The following is a 16,357-nucleotide window of genomic DNA, read 5'->3' as shown; positions in this document are numbered from 1 at the left end:
ACTGTGCACTTGATTATATGTTTATAATCTTCTTCCTATTAAACAGTTTGGGGGTAAAATACTCCTGGGTTTACCTGGGAATTCATGGGTAATGAGCCACTTCTTAAAATCCTGCCAGGTTGCTACAATTGTTAAAGGGCCTTTAAATTTAACAATAGCTGTTGTATCAGAGTTTGTGAGAGATCCAGGTTCCTGTGCTCTTCCTTTTACACTTTTGGAAGAGTGGAATATGTTGTTTCAGGTGAATTTCTCCCTGTCACACAGGTGGGCATAGGATTATTCCCTAGTCTTTGCTGGTGGCAGCCCTGATCTTCAGGCTTGTTAATTCTGATGTGCTTTGAAATATATAAAAAAAGATTTAACAACATGCACCAGCAGAAAACAAAGCAGACAAATGGAAATTGATTTAAGATATAATTAAAATCAAATGACATTTTGTGTTCCATCGTGGAGAGGATGGTATACTAAATATTACCTCCCTGTGTGAATATTTAACTAGCTGCTGACTTGTGTTGCTCCCCCTCAACAATAGTTTTGACATTGGCGAGAGTTGATGAATAATTTTGAGCCATTTGTGACATGTAGGAGTGAAAGGAAGGAAATGTGCTCCCTCCCCACTATTATATTTATTTTGCTATTCCATATTTTCTCTGTACTTTGCCACCCCAGAGAGAACTGGCTGTTCTGTTGAAGGACTTGGATGAAGAGAATGAAAACTGGGAACAAATAAAGAAGATGGTTAAATTGACAACTTAAGATGTAAATTATGGTTCTTGTCACAGGGAAACATTTCCCCTCAATCTACTCAGCTGTGCCCACCCCCATTTCAGGAGAGAGCTGGGAAAAACCCCTTGCTTCAGTAATTCTGACAAATTCATATTTGCTCCAAAAATAGCAAATTGAAATATTTCCATGAAGTCAGATGTTTTACTGTGCATTCCCTCAGGATGGGATGGAGCTGCCTAGTCTCTCATTTTGTTCCAGGAGTTGGTGTTAACAATGGCCTGCTTCCCATCTCGCCCACTTCCCTTCATTTCTAAAGCTGAATGCCTCCCCTCTGCTTTTCTGTACATTTCCTAGTAAGAGATGCCTGCTAGCTGTTGAACTAATGTTAGGCAGTGTGATGGGAACGAAATAAATCCAAACAGGAATTTAATGATTATGGGCATGAAATTTTCTGTAGAGCTCTGCCCAAATATTGTCCAGTTGTGCTGGTTTCTACCTGAAAATAGAATTTGGGTGGTGTAGAAATTTCTCCAGGGGAGGGGAAAATGTTTTGCAATGCTTTACCTTTTTAAAAAGCTTTTTTGGCATCATTGTTTTCTCTTGCTGATGCTGTTGCTTCTTCCATCCCTGGAGCAAGTCACGTAGGTAATCTCATACAGTCAGGGGTTCCATGGTGAAGAGGTTGACATCATAATGTTATGCAGCCAGTCAGATTTAGCTGCATGATGACATCACTGAGGGCCAGAGAGGGCAGTTGAGCATATAGTGAAATATGGGCAGTGTGGATGACTAAGAGCAGCTGGGGGGAAAGGAGCTAAGAATAGGAAGTGTTTGTCAGGGCCAGGGAAAACATTGGCAAAAGAATACGTAGTTTTGGTTCAAGTCTAGTTTAATTTCACTCCATATTAAGGATGTATAAGAAGCTTCTTGTAATTTCCCCCCAAAGTGCTGTAGTATGCTCTCCCATAATAGAAAATGCTTTACATTTCTTCATCTGGTCTGTGAGCCAGACATTTTTGGACTTCACCTCCCACTATCCCAGACAAAATTGGCCATGGTGGCTGGAGCTGATGGAAGTTGGAGTCCAACAACATCTGGAGGACACTATGTTGACCACTGCTGGTTTATACCTATAGTGGGAAGTACTGATCTTACCAAGGCCAGCTGTTGAAGCCATGCCAGAACTGTGACTGGAATTCAAGTTTCCTAGGTCTAAGTCCACCCTTTTGCGATCTGGACTGTATTGACAATGATGTGAACTGAACTGTTTCTCTTAAGAAGCATATTTAAAAATAATCCCCCTCTTTGCCCCCAGAGTTATATGGATTAAAAATATATAGGTTTCCAGCAGAAGCATTACTGCCACCACAGGGGTGATTGCTCTTGTTCTCGAATCCTGGTTGCAGGTTTCCCACAGGCAACTGGTTGGCCCCAGATACCAGGATGATGGACTGGATGGACCACTGATCTGATCTAACAGGTTCTTCTTATGTTCTTTCTTTCCATGATTAGCGTAGCTAGATTTTCATTCGAGTTTCCCATATAGGACTGGAGATGCCCCAGCTAACCCCATGAACTTCTGATTCTTCAGTGCTGGGGCCAAATTAAATGGAGTTCTATGAGGGTGAATTTGTGCATGTTTAAACAATAGGAGCTCTTGGCATACTGCCAAGTATGAGGAAGAAAGAGCTAGTGGTTGTTGAACACTTTCCTGTTCATAGGAGCCAACTCCTAGCAGCCAATGTCCATTCAACCCTCCCAATAAAATATTTGAGGGCCCCACCCTAAGTTCATGGACATTGCCAATTCAAATGGTGCATGTGTGTGTCTTGTGATCAATTATGCACAGTGGGGCTTACTTCCCCAACAGTATTTTATTCAAGTTGGCAACCCTGTTCCTGTTCCATTGTTTTCCAGCTCAAAATTGTGCTCTCTGTTTTGTTTTTCTCCCCACAAGGGAAAAAGATACAGGGCCCCCATATATTTTCTTCTTCTGGTATGGAAGCAGCTTGTGCGTGGCATGGCAGCCCTGTACCATTTTTACAGGAAAGAAGCAATCAGTGCTTGCTTGCTCTTCCTCCAATCTTGATTTGGGCCTCCAAGGCTGCTTTTCAGTTTTAAAAAAAACACGAATTGGAAGTAAGAGCCACTGAGCACAAGTGTCGCATCAAGTTGTGCCCTCCCTTTATAGCTCGTAAGAATGAGCAAAAATGCAAATTCTAATCCATCAGCAGAAAGTTCTTGCCAGTGGACAGAATTGCACAAATCATACGTAGCATTGTTTCAAATGCCCTAATTAGCATCCAGCAGTTTTGACTGATAGAAGTGCATTTCTCTGGAAAGGATGATCATACTGTAGAAAAAGAGAGAGAAAGAGTGTGCGTCATATTTATGTATGACCATTAACATTCCCATAGTTTTTAAACTGGGTGGACAGATCTTGTATCAGCATCTGGAGTTGTCCCCCGGCCCCCCCCCCCACTACTGTGTTTTGCTGCCTCCAGTGCTGGCCTTTGGATCACAGCATAACTTCCAGATCCCGCTCTGCCGCTGAGGTAAAAAGTGTCCTTCCATTGTGATGTTCCTCATTACGTCTTGACCCTGACCCCTAATGCCGAAAAATGGGAGGCTGATCTAAGGAAGAGGAGGAGGGTGATGACAGGATGATGTGACGAGAAGGCAAAACTGTCAGAACAATCCCAGCTGGCCGCAGAAAAAGCCTCTTGGTTGTGACTGGCAAGGCCGGCTTTCGCGTGCCAGCCATGGGAGGTGAAAATATCTCTCTCTGAGGCAGGGGGTTAGAAAGGGGGGGAGGGGCTTAGAAAACAAAACATAACATACAAAGAAAGCATATATTTCCCCAGTTCCCTGGATCTGATTTACCAGTTCCTTAAAGGAGTGAAAGCATGCCATTCAGATGGCTTACTGCATTCAGGGCTGGCCCAAGACATTTTGCTACCTGAGGCTTCTTCCACCACACCTGAGGGTGGTTTAGAAGCACATATAGCTCTGTCTGTATGGGATATACTATACCTCTCTGTCTTCCAGCAGAGGGAAACAACTGCAGGGCTCAGGAGGGCTCCTCCCCACAGCTCCCAGAATCTGCTTAAGGCAGCAGCCTTGCTTTGCCTAATGCCAGTTTTCATGTAACAGGGCTGCAGTATGCAGGCAGGAGATCAGATGGCCCTCAAAGAACCATTACAAGATTGGAAAATGACCTTGATAGGTGAGTTCAACAGTATTCTGATTTAAGCAGTGGTCAGCTAGATGCTGCTGGGTGATGAAATGGCTGCCAATAATGATGGCATGGCAACAACAATGCCCACAGTTATGCAAAGGATGTACAGAATCCTGCTTGATCTTCCTCTTCTAGAGAAATCATTGATTGGACCTAGGGAAGCAGGATTCTGCTCCCACTGTCTCTGCCCAATCATTCTAACACACACACACACACACACACACACACACACGCACACACACACACATGTTTGCCTGTGTTGCTGTTGATGTGTGCCTCTGAGTCAATGAAACAACATCCAGTTTTAACCAGGCTGGTGTGTGTGTGTGTGTTTGGAGCCCTTTTTAGGATCCCCCAGGAGCTCTGTGGGGGCAAATGACTGGCTCTGTTCACTCCTATTTTCATTGATTGGCTTACCCCAAATTCCCAGATGAGGAAGTGTGTGTTGCCAACTGAACAGTCTATCTTTTACTATAGCTTAGTTACACTTAAGGAGTCTTAATCCATTTTTTGCTTGACTCAGGGGGCACACGACTGCAGAGCATACGGACCTCTGTTTTAATAATTCACAGCCTGCCTCTAAGCACTCCATCAGCACAATTTAGTGGAGCTTTCACCAGCAAAGTGCTGTGAAGATTTGAACATGTTTTCCATGCATAGAAAAGTATTCTAGCCCCATGTTTCATGTAATGGGGTCCCATGTTGGGTCCCTATGTGGCAGATTGTATAAATTGAGGCTCTTGCTGTCACTGCTGAACATTTATGGCCATCTTTACATTATACTCCCTGTATGGAGAGAGTAGTGTCTTACCTGTGACCCTCTGTATGTTGTTGGCTTTCTCCAACCACCAAAACCAGTATAGGGATGGGGACTGAAGGATGTCACCTCACTCAACAAGTCATTCCCCAGGGAAAGTGCTACAATAGAAAAGTCCTAGCCCTAGCTGACACCAACTTTCCCCCCTGAGGTTGAGGGTTTTGGAGCAGGACCTCATATAAAGATCAGGGCATGTGCAGAGGAAACATCTGGAAATAGGCAGCACCCAGGTACCTAGGTTAAGAGAGTCTTTTAACGTTAAACAAGCACATTGAATTGAGCCTGGAGACTAATCAAGCCAGCACAAATTGTGCCGAGCCAGAGTGATAAACGCAGAGTGCAAGCATTTTTAAAATCTTTCCTCAGGTAAGCTTATCTAACTCCCACCACAGGAGGGTCTGTGAGAATCAATAATTTTTTTTTACACAATTCGTAGTGTACTGAACTGACTTAGTATACTGAACAAACTAGATTAAGTTTGATAGGACCTGTTTGGTTTGGGCAGATCCACCTGGAAAATGGAAAATCAGGGAATAAGGTGTGTTCCACACATTACTAGAAATGGTCAATGAGCTGCTGTTGGCAGAAAGTAAGTAATCACATTGTTTACCTTCCTCACATGATTCATGGTGAGGGAGCAGCTACATCCTGTAGCAGCACTGCCATAAATTGGACCTACAGGTCACATTGTCACGGTCTGGGACATAGGTGGCAACAGTCCAGACCTGACACACTGGGACCAAGGTATGGATGGTAACAATGGTAGCAGTTAAATGGAGGACGGAAACTCAATGAAGCTGGAACACAGGAACAGAAACTGGAACAGGAGAAGGAACTGGAGCAAGGACAGGAGCACCAAAGCAGGAACAGAGACTGGCAGCAACAGGGTATAAACCATGTTGCTGTGGCAAAGAACCAGGGGAAAAGGCTGACCTTATATGCCCCTCTTGGGTTTGCCTCCAGGTGTTGCACATCTGATCTGGCCATACCTGCCAGGCTGCCCCCAACTCCCCCAAGACAAACACAGCAAGGGCCTGGTTCTGCAACTCCTCACTGTGCTCAGGGCCTGGCCCCTGCAAATACTCATGGTACTCACTTTTCCAATGCATTTTGTAATTGGTAAAGATACCCAAGTACGAACCACAAATGTGTTACATAAGTTATGATTTGTACAGTTTGTATAAATTGGCTGTTTTCTCCTGCAGAAATACACTTGGTGCTTTCCTAGTTAATCATTTCTTCTCTGTCTTAATTTAACTTCTGTATTTTATTGAATACATTTCTGTCCAGGCTTTCTGCCCAGTTGTAGGTCTTCCAGGCAGCTCTACAGAAGTCGCCATTTATTTCCTAATCAAATTACACAATTTTATTGTACGAATCTAAATTTTATGGAAAGTGACAGGCAAGGAGAAGGAACCTTTTCCATGGTATATTCTTTGTAGGAAGAGGCAAGAAAAGATGGGTAAGCTGTGATTATTAGTGAGTGATATTCATTGGCCTAAAGCTTAGAGGCATGAGTGCTCAGAGGACCTCAGTAGAATGAGTATTGAGATCCCAGCTTTGATCTCTGAGACCACATTGCCCAGAGCTCACCTGTCACTAAAGTCTACTTCAAATGTTCTGAACTCTTACATTGTGTTCATCTGTGACTGGAGGTGCTGGAGTAGATAGAAATTCAGTTTTTCTAAAATTGTGGGGAGTAGATGTGTGGCAAAACAGCATTCTTCCTACATCCCAGTTTGAGTTGCAGAGTTGGTGCTCATTACCCTTTAGGGCACCTTTTGATGAGTCTTCTTTTCTGTAAAGATAAATTACCAAATGGTCCTGGCTGAATCCCTCAGGAAACAAACTGCCTAGTTTTGAGTTCTCCTAAATAAATGGCTATAATATGTGTGTGGGGGCATTTGGGAGCAGAGATAGGCAGTGATCGCTTCCTCCCTTCTTTCTTTGGGCTTCTGCCTCCATCCAGCTCACGTTGTTCAGAAATTAAGGGCATTATGTGCTACTAATAAAATGAATTAGATTAGATGATGATGCTACTTCTGGGTAGACTATCAAGAGTACTGGGATAATAAAATGATGCTGTGTAAAGTCCTGAGCTAAAAGTCAGTATTTGCATGCGTGCATTCATGCAATGCTGTGCAATGTCTTCCCTCTGGAGCAGTTCCCCCAAACCTGGTAACAATTGGCCATGTTGCCTAGAGATGATGGAAGTTGTTGTCTGTCGACACCTGGAGGGTATCAAGTTGGGGAAGGCTGCTTTAGAAGGTTTCTCCTCTTCCCTTGCCACCACCCACCATTTAAATGGTTGCATCTCTTCCTGGGGTATATGTATCAGGAATAAGCACCATCTGTGATGGTAGAAACCATCATTCTCCAAGGCACCAGTGTGGCCTCTGCCACCCCTCTCTGCAGGCCCCTCAGGGTTGGAGCTTTCCTTAGCAAGGATTCTGAGAAGTGGGACTTCCCACTCTTGGTTCTTATGAAAATGCCTAGGCGGCATAATTTAGAAAGCAGCAGAATGAAAAATCCTCTCTCATGCAAAACTAGGTTGGCAGCAGAGGGAGGGAGGAGAGATTTCAGCCTTGCAATCCCCCGTTCCCCCTCCTTCCACACTTAGCCTCACATCCCCTCTGGGTGAGGCTGGACGGGAGTAGACAGCCCTGACAGTCATCTGGTGGGATTGAAGGGTCTTCGCTCCATGCCACCTCCCTCCCCAAGCTACGGCACTTCCTCTCCAGCTCCAGCTGTGCTTCTCCAGATTACTCTAGGGGAGTATTAGCATCCTTTAATAACTCTGGCAGACTTACCAAGGGATTTGTTTTATTAATTTGAAGGCTGGGTACAGCAAATAGGTTAGAGCTCTAGCCAATTCACGGACTTTACCAGATCTTCCTTTGCTTAATCATCACTTCTGCGCTTCTCAAACTCACCCTCTCTCAGCTCTGCTCTTTGTACGACTGTTTACCTCCAAAGTGTTCAGTGTTATGCAGTGCATGGCAGAATTGCACAGCGGTCTCTCCCGCGGGAGCTCAGCTAAGAGTCACTTCATGGCTTGCCGTGTGTTCCCATTCCTGGCCTTTGTTGCAGCAGCATTTCACCGTTAGCAGGAGCGCAACCTGCCCATACATTAGCATTCCTCCAAGGTGGGGTGGAGAGAGTGAAGGATAAGCAGCACACTATGCAATACAGCCTGCCAATTGAAACATCTAGTTGTGGTCTTATGCTGGCTACAGGCAGTGTACACTTGACGTTTTATTCTAGAATCAATGGAGACAGATAGCTCAGTTGGTTAGAGTATGGTGCTGATAACACCAAGGTTGCAGGTTCGATAGCTGTATAGGACAGCTGCATATTCCTGCATTGCAGGGGGTTGGACTAAATCCTCAGGGTCCCTTTCAGCTCTACAGTTCTTTGGTACTTGTAGTCCAGACATACAATCTAGATATATTGCATTTTTGTGCGTGCCTGAAAAGCTTCCTAAGAGACTGGTTTCATTCTGAAAATGAAATTGAATATGGATTCTGCATTAACCCACAGTGCGTCCATTTGAGAACAGATCATTTATTTATTTTACTTGTTAAATTTGTATACCACCCTTCATCCAAAGATCTCAGGGCAATTCAGAACATTAGAATACAATATAAAAATACAAAATGCGTAATAAAAGCAAAAACAAAACAATCACCCCACCCCCTCACCCAAACACATTTAAAAGGTTATATAGGATGTTAATCAGCCAAAGGCCTGGGTTGCTGTTTTTATTTTTATTGTATTTTAATATTTTGTTGGAAGCCGCCCAGAGTGGCTGGGGATGTCCAGCCAGATGGGCGGGGTATAAATATATTATTATTGTTTTGTATATTGATTTTATTCTGTGAACTGCCCTGAGACCACTGGGTATAGGGTGGTGTATAAATTCAATAAATAATAATAATAAAAATTTGCCTGGCACCAAAAGGTGTATAATGAAGTCACCAGCTGTACCTCCCTGGGCATTATTACAATTTATTTCCTGCTTTCCAAAGTGAGTTACAACAAATAAAATAGTCTAAAACAACTTAAAATTACAAATATAAGGCGAGTCCTAAAAATATACACCTCAGGTGTCCAAAGTGAAGAGGCGCAACTTCAGCTTTCACCGAAAGCTGTATATTGAAGGTGTCAGATGCACCTTTGTGAGAAGGCAGTTCCACAACTGGCACTGGGGTGTATTTGCATCCATACCTGCATAATGATGCTGTGATCGCTGTCACCACTTTCTTCTTCATCTGTGGTGTGTCCCTTAATCAAGGGGAGGGTTTTCAAATGTCTATCAAGTAACCACACCCACCCTTGTGGACGGCAACATCTAGAATCAACAGCATGTTGAGGATGAGCATGAAAAATTCAGGGTCGTGAAAAGCTATGTTTTGTTTTTATAAACGAGTAAGTTTGTCCTCAGCAACAGTTTAGATGTGATAGCGTGGGGTATTATTACAGGTTCCATACCTTTTACACTCCAAAACGGTGAGTGTGCAGAGTCAGCCAGGAACTAAGGGTACAACTAGATATGAGGCAGGAGATCTCTGATTAAGATTTGTAATGTATGCTTTAAAGAAAGAAAGAAAGAAAAAGAAAGAAAGAAAGAAATATTAGGGGAGATGGAACTGGATCAGAATCGTTGTCCTGCTGGAAATGCCCCCATATTGGTTTCCCAAATAATAATGGCATGCCAAATTCCTATTTTTACCTGTGGGGAAAACATACAAGTTCCAGCTACCTATATGCCACATACACCTTATGTGGCAAACAAAAGCTTTCACCATTAGGTTTGTTGCATGCTGATGATGTCACTATGTGTGGTGGCTCCACCCACACATTTTAGAACATTAGAGCATCAGGATTCTAATGTATTTGGGAAGCTTCCATGAGTATAGGAGGTGGCTCATTACAGGATGGTTGACTGCAACAGCAGCTGGAATGACAGAGGCAGAGCAAAGGTATTTTGCTTGCAATTCCTTTTGACAACAGTAACACCTGAATAGGGCTACTGGGGGAGCTGTGATCAGATCTGGTTTTTGGAGGGTGGTGGGAGTCTGGATCAGCTAAGAGTTCTTCAAAGTTCGCTGCATCATTTTAACGGTAAAAAATGCTCCCTTGAAGCTCCTGATTGCCTCATGGTGGTGGGGAATGGAACCTGTATGGTGATGATTCAAAAATAACAGCTTTGAACACAGTCCAGATCGGGGAACATGGCATGGGCCAAAGGGTAAAAAATACCTCATTGACCCATGCTGTTACTGCTGCTCTGCTGGCCCTTAAAAAAAGAAAATCAAAAATATAGAGATCTCATGAGTCTACCACCACCCAGTCTGGCCCTTAGAGAGCCTGGCTTTCATAATTTCAATTTCAAGTCACCACTTCGTTCTCTCAATTTGTGCAGCTGACATAAATGTTGCAAATTCACACTACCAATTGCAAGAAGGCGTCTAGCGTACATTCCAGGTGATGAAGATTTTACATTGCTTTAGGGCCTAGCTGGATGCCACATGGGAGATGCAGTCACAGATTCCCCAAACAAATCTTCATCTTCTAAAAACAGCCATGGGGCATTTCTCCCCCACCTTCCCTAATTTGTACACGGGGCTATTGGCTGTACAGAGAAAACCAGACTCATGCCCATATTGTGCCTGTATGTTTTCCCAGTTGTGGTTAATAGTGATTCAGTGACTTTCCCCCCTTCCCATTTCTCTCTCTTTCTTTCTTCCACATTTCTTTCCCCTGTGCCACTCATGTGGAATTGGACTGCTGGTTGCCCACCTATGTTTTAGAAGAACATTACATTGGGATCTCTCATGTACCATGCAGTTTGGCCCTTACATGTATAGAACAAAGCAAAAAATAAAAAAAAGTTCCAGACAGTGTGATTTGTGCCCATTGAGACTGGTAGGACAGAAGGCAGGACGGGCAACAGTAGATAGAGCCAATGACATTTGTTCCCATCATCCTCTCTGCTGAGTTCTTCAAGGGCAACACTGAGACCAAGGGGGAGGAAGCTGACAGACAGTGCTAACCCCTTTACTGGTTGTAGGTGAGGAGGCAGGGCATGTGAAGGCTGGCTTAAGACAGGCTGAGGTTGATGGAGCAGTGCCCCATTTGCCCTAATACAGCAGCCTCCATTGGTTTGAGGTGCAAAAATTCATTTCATGTAGTCAGGCTGGGTAGTGCCCTGGCCGAGTTGCATTGAGGCGAAAGAAGAAGAGCAAGGATGGGAACCTCTACTGAATGTTTGTCAAAGGAAGGTTGCCGAATTCGCAACAGGATGTCTGGGTGTGCCTTCTGAATAGAAAAACTTTCCCTTTGTTTCACAACCTTTCTTCTCTCCCTTCCCCCCTTACGTCTATTATTTGAGACGTTTCCCATCAAAACCTACAAAGGGTGAAAGTAATCCAAGACCCACCTAGGTAGGTGTAGCTAAAGAGATCAAGTGGCCTAGTAATTGGAGAGGAATCCTTTCACTACTAGGTCAACAGCTCCCTTTCATCCTGGGTGGTTCCCATCTGACGGCTGTTCAGAAACCTGGAGTAGGGGATTCTCTGTCTGGTTACCGGTAGACAGGTGTCCAGAGAATGCCAGGGAGAATGGAGCTGACTTATACCATGAAAGCGGGCTGCCTGCCCCTCCTTTAGAAGTGGGGCTCTCCTGTGTTGCTTAGTGTCCAAAGGGTTGGCATCTAACATAGGCTTCCCCTGTCCCAGATGCTGTCTAGTCTGTAGAAGTTCAACAAAGGCCTCTCTCCCCTCCCTTCTCTCCCGGATTGTCAGCACAGCACCTTTCATCAGCGACAAAACCTCACATGAAATATTCAAAATAAAATGCCCCAGACATTTCGTGCTACAGCCATGACAATGATCTGAGCTATGCTATCATCTGTTCCTTCTCATCTCTCTTGATCTTTCCCCCATTCCATTTTGGGGCCTACCCAGGTGGCTACCGCCACACCTGACAAAAGGCAGTCGCCCTGCTGATCCCTATTTCAGCAGAGCTATTAGCATCAAAGAGCAAAAGCAAACAACCTTGGCTTGCAGCTCAGCACTCTACAAAGCCACTGTGAATGGGTCCTTGTGCCTAGGACAAAGGAAATCCAGCCATTGCCTTTTGTCAAGAGACTCCCTTTGCTGTTTCTGAAGTGCTCTGAAGTAGAGAAAGGGATAACCTCTGCCTGGAAGAAAGGCCTGTGATCCTTGGTATTTTAGAAGGGATGTGGGGTCTGCAGTACATTCCGAGTTTCATACAGGACTTTTTACTTCCTTCTCCTGCACAGTGGGAGAAAGGAAAGGGCAAGTAGCAGAAGCTTGCTGGAGCATGAGCAGGCTTTGGAGGTAAGGGGTTAGGTATACAGAAGCATGTGCGCTGAAGCCTCCACACCATGGGTAGGCAAACTAAGGCCTGAGGGCTGGATTCGGCCCAATCGCCTTCTAAATCCGACCCGCAGATGGCCCAGGAATCCCCGTGTTTTTACATTAGAATGTGTCCTTTTATTTAAAATGCATCTCTGGGTTATTTGTGGGGCCTGCCTGGTGTTTTTACATGAGTAGAATGTGTGCTTTTATTTAAAAGCATCTCTGGGTTATTTGTGGGCATAGGAATTCATTCATTTCCCCCCCTCCCAAAATATAGTCCGGCCCCCCACAAGGTCTGAGGGACAGTGGACCGGCCCCCTGCTGAAAAAGTTTGCTGACCCCTGTCCCACACCATTGTTTTTAAAGAGAAGCATTTTCAGAAGAGGAAGATTCAGAGTGGGGAAGTAGGTAGAGGGAAAGGTGGGTGCTGAACACTTTCCTTGGCTTTCTCTTTTTCTTTTAAAGTTAGTTAACTTACTTGAAGGTATTTCAGTTGCAAAACCACAACACATTACCCAACATTTATATTAAACACTTAGTGGGTGGTGGAAGCAATAGTCATGGAGAGGTTTAAACAACCTTCCTTTGCTATACTGTGCTCTAAATCAACCTTTCCCAGAGATTTCCCCCCCAGTGTGTGTGGGGACACACACCATATCTGCATACATTCCCAACATCCCAGTGAAGCAAAACATGACCCAGCCTCTCAACACACTTAAAATCACTCCCCCGCCAATGTCTCTGTGCCCCTTCGCAGATACATCCACCCACCTCAGTTACCAACCCCTTCCCACCTTACATACCACTTGGGCCCCCTCTCACTCAGCTCCTCCCTCCCTCCCATGGCGCTCACCCCTTTCCCCTCACATCCTGCTGACACACCCTTTGCGCACCTTCACCCACTGCTCCCTTTTTTTGCCCCAACAGTTGCTTGCCAGCCCCCTCCCCTTCCCCTTCCCCTCCCACAACACAAACACACACGTATGGTCACACACAAGGGCTGCAGAGGCTCCTTCCCCTGTAGTTTGCTTTGTTTCCACTGAAGTTCTGAGCCAGTGCTACTCGTGCAATGTGAGGCAGAGGAGGAGGAAGTGTGTGGGTCCAAGGTGAGAGTAGTGATGGTGGAGGAATAATTTTTAAATGAATTTATACATGGAATTCATCAGTTCCTGTTCCAAATGAACTTTCCATGCATGGGACCACCTCTCACATAGAGTGCTCACTTATGTCTGGGGTGCTCATGGATTGTCTTCTTTTTAAAAAAGCCTGGCTATTAAGTATACAGTGTTTGTGAAACAGTCAGGCCCTACGCTGTATTGTTATTTTTGCAGCATGGTTTTCTTATATTAATGTAATACTATTTATTTCATTCACAAATTGCTTCCCACAAGGCATCCCAAAGCGACTTACCATGTAATAACATATATAATCCTTATATACATGTGTGTGTGTAAGTATGTTTCTGTAAATATGTGGACAGTTCTGTGCCAGCTATTTCATCTGCTATGTGGACCTGTTATAAAATGGCAATAATCCAGAGAACCACACAAGTGCAGAGTGGTGTGTTGCCAACAGTGGGAAAGATCTGGCTGGTGCACAGAGGCTACTTTTCATTCAACACAGAAACAAAAAGGCAAGCTCTTAAAACTACATTACCCAGTTAGGATTTGTTATTGCTTATGTAACCAGCTCTGGAGTTGAGTAAGGAGGTGGCCCACAGCTTTAGGCAAATGGGGCAACAACTACCTGACCATATGGTAGATCATCAGCTAGCCTGCCATATACCTCCCCCAACATAACTTTTACTACTGCTAATACTGATTTAATGGCTGGTGCCATTTAGCAGGCTCTTATTCTCTATAGCCTCATGGAAGAAAGCTGACTCCTGAGCTCTGCGTGGTGGACAGCTTTATGGAAAGTAGGTTCTGTGGGAGGAAGAAAGCAAGGATGACTCCATGCAATAGCAAGAGGTAGCAGCTGCCCCTCCAAAAATATTTTCTCTTATCCCACACAACTGAATGAAAGCACATAGCTTCATGAGCCACAGCAAACCAATTACGGTAGGTTAATAGCTTAAGTTTGAATTAAACATTTAAAAGCCTGCAAGTGAGTTTACATTTTAAAAAGTTCCTCCCTGTTTCCCCCATCCACTTTTAATCCAGTAAGCATTAGCACTTTGCAGGAGAACATGGGGAAATTTTTTCATAGGCATCTTATAATTGCTTTGATGGGGACATCACATTTTTAAATCACGCAGCATAGGAAGGACTCATAAATTAGCTTTGTGACATGATGGTGTGTGAATATGTGTGTGTGTGTTTGGGATGTGACCTTATTAAGGAAATTGATGTGAGTCAAACTTGAGGACTTTTATATAGTAAGACATCTCTTCATTTCTCATGTAAACATGGATCCATCTAGCCACAAACTAGCAAGAGCTCACATGCAGATGTGGAAAGATGCTTTGGGATAAACACTCTTCTGACATTCAGATTATATTGAGATTACTTAGTATATCTATAGTATATGCTTGTTACCTCTCCTCATGCTTGATGCTGGGTGGGGTTTTCTTTTCTTTTTCTTTTTTGAATGAGTCTTGCAAACCCCCCCCCCCAAAAAAAAGATCTAAGGAAGTACAGTATCTTAGAGCCACCCCTTGAAGATCATCTCAGCTTTTTAAATCTAGTACAGTGGTGCCTCGCAAGATGAAATTAATTCGTTCCGCAAGTTTTGTCGTCTTGCGATTTTTTTCATCTTGCGAAGCACGGTGTCGGGAAAGTTTTGGAAAAGCTTCAAAAATCACCAAAGTCTTTAAAAACCTCAAAAAAGGCTACCACACCATGTTCTATGAGTTGCTCCTCGAAGTCAAGTCGCAACTGTATTAACAGTGTTCAGAAAAAGGAAACAAACTTGCAAGACGTTTCCGTCTTGCGAAGCAAGCCCATAGGGAAAATCGTCTTGCGAAGCAGCTCAAAAAACAAAAAACCCTTTCGTCTAGCGAGTTTTTTGTCTTGCAAGGCATTCGTCTTGCGAGGTACCACTGTATTGTTGTTGCTTTTTTATTAAGGTTTGTAATTGTTTTAGCATCAATTGGTTTTTCATAGCTGATTGTGGTCTGTTAGTTGCTGGGGTGGGGAGGTTGTACAGACAAATGTGATAAAATCATTAAGGGTTCACCCGCAATTTTGCTTGTTCTGCTGCTTCCTCCTGGGAAAACCCCGCTGAATCGGAAGAACAGTCGATCGTTTTTTCTGCGGATTGAAGTCTGTTCTGATTCAGTGGCAGACAGTGGGTTTGCCCTGGAAAAGTGGCTGGACAGATGAAAACACTGCTCAGACCCATGCGTAGAAAGCGTGTGACTGGCGAAAGACCTCTTAGGCCCATGTTTTCTATGTGTGGGAAAAGTGGAAGTGCGGATGAGCCCTAATAAGAAAGAGAACTAATGGCTGACTTTGGGATTGACAACCGACCTGCCATCCAGCAGTTTCTCATTATGGGTTGTAGCATGTGCCTAGCTTTTGTAGGTTAACAAGAATTTAAGGAGAGCCCTGCCAAATCAAATCAAAAGCTTATCTGCTCCAGCAGCTCGATGACTGTGCACTCCCTCCATGGTTGGAAGCATAATGCTTCTGAGCAGCAGTTGCTAGAATCTGCAGGACGGGAGAGGGCTCTTGTGCTCAGGTTCTGCTTGCAGGTTCCTCACAGGCATCTGGTCGGCCACTGTGAGAACAGAATGCTGGACTAGATGGGCCATTGGCCACACCCAGCAGGCTTAGCTTAGCTTTCCCATGGCAGCCAACCACAGGCAGGGAATGAGGACACGACCCTTCTCTTGCCGTTACTCCCCAGCAAATGATATTCAAAGGCAGCATATTTCCATCATGACTTAGCAGCCATGGGCAGCCTTGAATTCTATGAATTTGTTTAACCTCCTTTCAATGTGTCTGTGAGCTGGTGGCCAGATTTTACTTTTTCTCAGCCCCATGGGTCACCTCATCAGGTGATTGACAGCTGGGTGTCCCCACCCACTTATCACCATTGGCTTGCAGCCATGGGAGGATGTAGTGACGAAGCAGGATTGAAGGCCCCACCCATCAGCTGATGAGCAGTGAGTTCAGCCATGCTTTTTGCAGGGATCATCACCAGTGAGTTCACCATGGGCAGCTGTTCCAGTTGCATCTCTACCTCCTT

At 44.4% G+C, this 16,357-nt stretch overlaps 1 protein-coding gene and 2 long non-coding RNA genes across 28 annotated transcripts in view; 1 reads left to right on the top strand and 2 right to left on the bottom strand.

The window, feature by feature from the left end:
• The window catches only part of NRXN3 (neurexin 3), a 1,227,884-nt gene that overhangs the window by 78,634 nt on the left and 1,132,893 nt on the right, over window positions 1-16,357 (top strand). The window lies entirely within an intron of this gene.
• LOC308459266 lies at window positions 572-3,952 on the bottom strand. The gene is made up of 3 exons (XR_013977950.1): window positions 3,760-3,952; window positions 1,291-1,460; window positions 572-716 (listed from the first exon to the last, which is right to left on the bottom strand). It is a non-coding gene; the product is annotated as an uncharacterized lncRNA (long non-coding RNA).
• Window positions 6,075-9,590, bottom strand: LOC308459290. Of its 3 annotated transcripts, XR_013977961.1 has the most exons (4): window positions 9,273-9,590; window positions 9,009-9,132; window positions 7,750-8,041; window positions 6,075-6,579 (listed from the first exon to the last, which is right to left on the bottom strand). It is a non-coding gene; the product is annotated as an uncharacterized lncRNA (long non-coding RNA). The 3 variants fall into 3 exon arrangements; XR_013977962.1 differs by lacking the exon at window positions 7,750-8,041; XR_013977963.1 differs by lacking the exon at window positions 6,075-6,579 and having other exon boundaries at window positions 7,588-8,041.

Source organism: Podarcis pityusensis, assembly GCF_964106645.2.
Source record: "Podarcis pityusensis genome assembly, chromosome: 1".
In the NCBI taxonomy this organism is placed as follows: Eukaryota; Metazoa; Chordata; class Lepidosauria; order Squamata; family Lacertidae; genus Podarcis; species Podarcis pityusensis.
This window is presented reverse-complemented; position numbering and strand designations above follow the sequence as displayed.